Here is an 8042-nt window from a genome sequence, read left to right on the forward strand (position 1 = left end):
TATATATATATATGTATATATATATTATTAAATCTGCTTTTAATCGGGACGTGTGCAAATCAGAATACTGTGTATGTGAATTGTTGTACACAGAGGGTTTAACTTTGCAAATTGTTTTTGATGAAAAATGCTATACGAGGATGGCACACTGTGCATACTGCTTCAGTGGGAAAGACTAAACTGTAGATGATTCTTCGCAGCCCATCAAGCTTCAAAATAGCAGCAAAATTTACTCTGTGGTGCATGAGCTGTCAAATGTTGTATCTCATGCGCAATGTGTTCTTCATTTGGCAACGAGAACATTATGTTTCATTTCACAAAACACATCATGTAAACAAAGGAGTCAAATGTCAGCTTTTGTGCAGCGTTTCAGGACAGGAATGAACAGTTGTAGCAGCAAACAAAGGGAGGAAGGGTTTTAATCAGATTATGTTTCCACCTGAAGTCTAGAGAAATTCCTGTTTAGATAACTTGAAGAGTGGCTATAGCTGAGTGTGAGAGCTGAGAGTTTGCCACATTTGTTAACTGTGTCGTAGATTAATGATCTCCTCAGGGTGAATGATGTCCTTCTGCACATTGTATAACAAGAAAATTTGTTATGCCGAAAAAGCATACATGCTAGAAAAGTTTAGGTTTAGTCTAGTGTTGCAAATAATTAAATATCAGCGAGCCAGGCAATCTGTTTAAATATCTCCAATGCTGAAGCTTTATGCATGGCATTGTTGTATTTAAAAGTTGTCTTTCATGCATTTGTTTGTGTTTGTATGAAGTAATTGTTGAAATCATTTTACAGGAGCAGTCAGAGGAAGACAAACAGGCTTAGAAAAACGAAACATAAGAGGAAGCAAACCAAACTAATATTACCTAAAATAGCACAACATTTGTAATCTGCTACCAACTTAAAAGCCTCAACCCACTTATAGAGCTAAAAAGACTCAGGCTGGTCTCAAAATTCAAGCACTAGAAGCTCAGTATATATTTGATCATATATGTAGCAGTAAAGTTCATATTTAAGACCCTGTTTTCAATATTCTTTAGCTTACTTTAACCAGCTAACTGTAGGTGAAATGGTTTCAGTCCACAAAACTCAAGGTTGCTGCTACAAACAAGAAGCCTGCTTTGATCTACTTCTGCTAAAAATCAAGGATCCATTGATTCAGTAATAACTAGAGAGCCTCTCTGGAGCGCACACCATTCGCCAAAACCAATAACCTATCCTGCAATTTTAAATTGACTCTTGCCTGAACAACTGGAAAAACAAAAAATAGCGAGGTGAAACGTCTTTCACCTTTACGCTTTCTAACTGCATGTGTGCAGCTACAATAAGATGATGATACTCTAATTCCATTCAAATGAAGAAAAACATTACACTATCCACCCTGAAGGTCAGCAAGGTACATTTAACATGTGCAAGATGCAACATCTGGCTCCGAGTGCACCTAGAACTGAATCATTACCGTCCTTGAGCTGTACATGTGCTGCCATGAAACTCTCTCTTCTTTATTTTGTTATTTATGAGAATTATAAAAAAAGTATTCTGGTCTTAAAGTGACATGTCTTGTGATTTAATGTTAAAAACAAGAATTTATGATTTATGGATGGCTCTCTGTAACACTGTACATGTAACATTGCAGTTATCTGGTTGTTGTCTATGGATTAAAGTGTCATTAAATCTAACTGAACTACCTTTATTCTTGCATTTAAATAAAACATTATCTACATTCCAGTCTTCCTTGTATTCAAAAACAAGAATGTTTTCCACACTCAAATTAAACACAGTGCAGCTGGTCTGTGAACCCAGAGACAAATACAAATACTGACAACAGAAACAGATCATGAGGAAAAATGAACTATACAAAATACATTTTGCTGCCTTCAGGCAGAATTAACTCACATTCAGCAGCTGGAGTGTTTTCTCCCATTAATCACGCATTACCTCCTACCACTATAATTTATCACCAGATAATCTATAAACATATTGCTGCGACATTTGGAAATTTCACATGTCAGCCTTTGGGTGCTGCATCACCTCAGAGTGATGTTAACTTTTAAAAATGACAAGATTTCAACATAAGGCTATACATCCACACATTCAGAAGAAATTTACATTCACTAAAATGCCTGAAAACACTAACGCCAGGACCACTCGCGGATGCTGGGCATGCACGTGCCAGTGGAAGCAGAAGGCAGAGGATTGGCTGGTTGTAGAAAATGGGAATGAGTCAGGAAAGCACATGTAGTCAGGAAGCAAACGTGGGTGTCATCATGCGGCATCTTTTTTCAAAAGTCTGGAACCGCTGCCAAATTTGTACCTGTATGTGAGGAATGGGTAATGAGTCCCCTATGAGCACCTGTGCACTGCAGCAGTGGCTAAAAACTATGTGGTGCATTTTTTTTCTTTGGTATGTTCCTTCAGTCTGCTGTAATAACACCACAAGTGCCCTCTAAGCTTGACATATTAATAACACTCAGCGAGCACATGTTGTGGTCATGTATTTGTTCTTTTTTTCCCCAATACAATAAAAAGTGCTGTTAAAGGTTTTTTTAATCTTTTTTTTCTTTTTAGCAATTCTGCTTGTAATTCTCTTAAATGTTATTCAGTGTTCAAGGATTCACATGCAAATGAAAACCATCTAAAATCTATTGTGTCTCCCTTGTATATTTGAAATGATAGTTTTCTCAGCTGTTGGGCCTGATTATGGCCAGGTGCATTTCGTTTGCAGTGCTCTCACTCAGCAAGAGGGCACACGCTTGACATATGGTGCAGTATGGCGTAATATGTGTTACCAAGTGTCAAGGGAAAGTAAAACAGGGCATTTTAAAAGGACTGAAAACTGTTTCAGCAGCATTTCATTTTGCTCACTCTGGGACTGATTGTCTGGATAGCTGCATAAAAAAAAGAAAAAGAAATGATTTAGAGAGGCTATTTCCAAACATATTGGAAAGATGTCCCAGATTGCCACATCACTTTTTTTGTCTAAAATACAGCTATGCTCAAAACTTATAATTTTTATCAATATAGACTCCATTCAGTCTTAGCATGTCTGTGTAATGTGCACGAGGGTTGTACACATCATCATGGTTTCAGAAGTGCATGGAAGTATTCACAGCATGTATTTGCTGCATAGATGCTTCAAACCCCATCTTGTCATGTAAGCGGCTGCTCAGGAGCCAGACATTGCCTTATTGGACTTGGCAGCATGATTTATCCTGTCATAGCAATTATTACGAAGTGACAGTGATTGTCCCGTCTTCCTGCAGAGACCGAGACCTCACCCAGACCCGATGTTGTGAATCTGCCCTTTTCCATATGGAAAGCCAATCAACCAAAACAAACCTAATCCCCCAAAATCCAAGTTTAATAACTTGATATTTAAAAGGTTAAACCTTTGTCTTGGGGACAAAATCAAGGGTCTGTGTTGTATAAAATAATACAAAAACACAATACCGTGACCTATTTCATGCTCCAGTCTGGAAACCTAATATGCGCTTGTGCATGCAGGGGAGAGCTGATAAGTTATGTATGCAAATGCACTCTTTCTGATAATCTTTTTTCAAAACTGGACAAATTTGATAAGATATTTGTGATGCACGCGAACATTTCAATTTAGTAAAACAAACAGAAAGCTTTCTCTTTCTCTTGAATGCTAAACGTTTATGTTTGTAGATTATCCAAAAGAAATATGTCTCATGTGTGATCCACCCATGTAAATGGTTGCTTTTGTATTAATAGTGAGCAAGAAACATAAACAAGGGGACATTTTTATGAGTTGTTATTATGAAAAATAGAAGATTTATGAAAGACAAAATAAATGCAAAACAAACATTTACTCTTTAATAAGCCTTCACTGAGATTTATGGTCTCATTAATAAACTTCACTTTGTTTAGACTAAAGACTTGCATCGCATCATCTCCAATAGTCTTGGCTTCATTAGTGAAATAAACTATTTTTTACTTACTTAAATACGGCTTCTATTTGTTTCAGAGTCATGCAGTCTTACCTGCTTACCTGGTGGGAAAACCATGTGCTGCTTTCTAATAACAAACTCCTGCATGAAGCATGTAAGAAATAGAACGACTAATGACTTTATTTTTCATTTGTTTTATAGCAGCAAAAAACATAAATCCGTTATGAAATCTCAAACAAGGAGGGTCAAAAAGGAGTGAGTTTGTGTGTTCGGGGCTGTGTCGAATCCAATTTAAGTCCTTCAGGCCTTGATACCCCAGCGCTCCTCTGCGCTTTCATAGAGCAGTGCTTTCCTCAGGCTATTTCACACTCTTAGATAAATGGCTAGCTGGCTCTCCTCATTTGATGGAGAGGAACATAGCATTTTACTGCAATGGCTCACAGCACATAGGGAGGGTGAGAGCCAGATGCCACAGTCAGAATCTCAGGTGTGGCGAGGAAATGAAAGTCATGGAGGAAAGACACAGAGCAAGCCAGCAAAAAAACAGCCAGCTGGTCGAGCTTATCTAAGCAAATCAGCGTGACAGACCACTGAGTCCCACAAAACTGCCACCACCTTATGGCTCTAGTTGCCAATAAGCCAGCCATCCAGCAAAAAGTGGGCAGTTTGTCATCTGACCAATAAGTTGCCTCCGTTTGTCAGTCCTCCAACCAACCACGACTCTGAGTACCCAACAGGGTGTAGTTTTCTTGTGCTTCCCCGTCTATCTCCAGTGCACGGTGGTTGGGAATGAGCCCGGGTTTAAATCAATGGAAATATCGCTGACTCCATTTCTTACTATGCTGTTACTCAACGAGACTGTGGGGCACGGGAACCATCCAGTCAGGTAATATTCCCATCAATCCACCTGATTTCATTACCCTGTTCTCCGCTAGTGCTTTGCTTTGCACTTTCCAGGTCCCAGCTCACTAAAAGATTGGCTATCAAAGTTTGATTACCACATCCCAGCAGCTGTTATTTTGCCATAGGTGTAACTCTCTCAGAGTGGGATAAAAATTTACATATTTTTTGATTTTGATTGGAAAGCCAAAAAAACCCATAAAACTACTGGAAACACATATATAATCTGTCTGTACTCATATAATTTCTTTTCATATATTTACAGCACCCATTATTTAAAACTTGCATGACATTTTCTTCCACACATTGCAAGACAGTTACACACTTTGGGACTTTTATTAAGGGCTTTTCAGCAGATGTTGTAATACCAGCTACAAAGAAACTTTCAACACTACTTGACACACTTTCTAACATCAAGGTCTTCCTGGTGGATACATAAAAATTCTGCATAAATTGCGCAGGTTTGCTCTCTAACCAGACCCTCCAACAAAAAATCATTCCAGCACTTCTGAAATTCACACATGAAGAGATAAAAGTGAGTGACTTGGACTAGAAAAAGCTTTGTTGCATTTTCTTACACATCAAGATCAGACAAGTCAAATGAACGATTGCTTTGCTTGTCAGTTCATTTTTTCAGATCCCAGTTTATTATAATTATGGCACTGGGCTTTGAGGCTTGTTTATTGTTAGTAGATTTAGCTTGTTTATTTCTCATACTAATTGCAGTCTAAGTTTATCCTCTGGTAACACAGATCTGTTATCCACCATCTTCTTCCACTTCTCCAACATGCAAGCTCCACACTGAAAGACCACAGAATGGATTTAAACCCAGGACCTTGTTATTGTGAGGTGACAGTGCTAACCACTACACCACTCTGTCAGCCAATCAACAAAGATTACCAAGGAATTTCTTAAAAAAAAAAAAAAACTGAAAAAACCCTAATTCTTAAACCTCTTTACTATTTCTGTTAAATTCTGCTCTTTTTTCAGACAAAGTTTTTTTATATAAATATTATATTATATTCAGTTGTATGTTGTCCACTTAAAATGCAGTGCAGGTTATGAAAACTGTTGAATACTGAACAACAGAGTGCTACAGACTGGAATAATTTAACAGGCTTTATTGGCGGCACCTATTTTTCTACACCTTCTATCTCACTGTTGCACATTCAAGCGGACACCAGAAGACTGAGCATAATAATCATGCCTTTATTCACATTGTCGCCAAACCCTTTTAACAGTCCGTTGCACTTATTTTGCATTCAGCTCATACCGAGGGATTAGAGTCTCAAGAGGCTGGAGAGTATTTATCCTTCAGCTTTGCTAAACTCTGCATGTGCTTCTCTGTTATATGCAAAGCCACAAGCAATGTCAACAACATCCCATCTCCACCACAGCTAAGGTGTCACCCGGCTTTGTTTTCCGTACCAGTGGTTTCTGCCAGGATGTGCTGTTGAGAATATCATCCCTGGGGTTCAGCGGGGGGGGGGGGCTGGCCCCAGAGAGGGGTCACTTGCCCCTTCCTTCCTTCCTTCCCTCCCCATCTCCAGCTGCCTCCCTCTTCCCGCTCCACCACAATCACCCACACATGCAGGGCCTTGGGGTAAAGGTGTGTCACCAGGGTGCAGGGGAGGCATCCCCCCCTCTGTCCCCTTTTAGCTGCCTGTGCCTCAATTTTATCTCACAACTTCGACATTCACATCACTCACACTCTCAATATAGGATCTTGGGGGTGGGCACGCCACACAGACTCCAAAAGACCATCAGGGTGTACAACCTCACCCCTGGCGTCGTTGCCCACCTCCCAATTTTAAATACATGTAGACATTGAGGGCTATCAGGAGGGACTATGCGCTTACCTGCTGCTCTCTGGCAGGTAGCTCCATGCCCTCCTGGGTTTTAAATGCACTTAGAACACACATGCATCAACACTACATATGAGCGGGCGGAGGGAGGTTTGGAGTCTTCTCACAACCCTGTTCTCTGCGGCCTGCTGGAGCAGGGGGGCTGGGAGGAGGAGTTGGCCGTCCGATTGGGGTCTGGAATGTGGAGCCTCCCTGCTGCTGCCGAGGAGCCGGGGCGGTCTGCTTCTCTCCACCCCAGGGAAAAGGGTAACACTACCTGGGTCTTGGTGCAGTTTCCCCCTCCGGGGGCAAGGGTACCTAGACCTGGGGCTTAGAGTACGCTTGGGGAGTGTGACCGTGTGTACAGTGTCTCTCTATGTCTGTCTCCACGTTGGGTGAGTGTGGAGTAAGTGCATATGAGAGCATGAGGGTGGGAATGGTTGTTTGTATCTGTGTGTGCCTGTTTGTCTGTGTCCATATGTCAGGTCGGGTATCAGATGCCACCTCTCTGGGGACATCTCAGGCCCTCCAAGGTATGGAGGCCTATCTCCCCCCACCACTTCCCCTGCCAGTGGCAGACGCCCTCGGACATCGGTGCGTTGGTGGTTCTTTGTGTCTGGGGATGGGCATCCGGGTACCCACCGGCTCACTCCTTGGTGGCTGCTTGTCGGGGCCTGGAGCCTGGGGTTCTCCTCAGCTCTTTCTGGGACAGTGGCGCGGCTGCCCCTCTGTTGGTCTTCCTTCGTCTCTTGTGTTCTGAGGGCCTCTGGATGTCTGGAGTCTTGATCTCCTCCATACCTGCTTCATGCCCTGGTGGACGGGGCTGTGGCTCCCTACACCCTCTAACAGATCATTACATAAAGGAACCTTTTAAATACAAGCGCGTCCATGCTCACAGGTGTACACACGAGTGCTCACACACACAAACTACACCCTTTTTGGCTCCTACCTCAAAGCACACTGTGCGCTGTCGATCTTACGTGCTGCACAATAATGTTTAATATTTAGTATTTACTGTTATATTCACATAGATCATCGTGATGTTGTTTATTATGTTGCTCTTTTTTTTTCTTTCTTCTGCTTGTTTTCTCTTTTTTCTTTCTCAACAGGTGATCCAGGTGATTGATATTTGTATTTTTTGTCTGCTTATTTTGTTGTTGTTTTTGTTTTTTGCCCTTTATCCCCGTCCCTCTTCCCCGCTGTTTTTCTTTCCCTCTTTCTTTCTCCCCTTTCTTTTCCCCAGTCTGTCCCATATTCATCAAGTAAAAATAAAATAAAATAAACAATAAAGGGTGAATCAAATAGACCATTACGGCAAGGCTGGGATGGTCCATTTGGTAAAGTAAATCCGTTGGGCATCTTTCTTCACCTTTAGACAATAATTCTGAT

Source organism: Pundamilia nyererei, unplaced genomic scaffold, assembly GCF_000239375.1.
Source record: "Pundamilia nyererei isolate P.nyererei 1_Seehausen unplaced genomic scaffold, PunNye1.0 scaffold00024, whole genome shotgun sequence".
NCBI lineage: Eukaryota > Metazoa > Chordata > Actinopteri > Cichliformes > Cichlidae > Pundamilia > Pundamilia nyererei.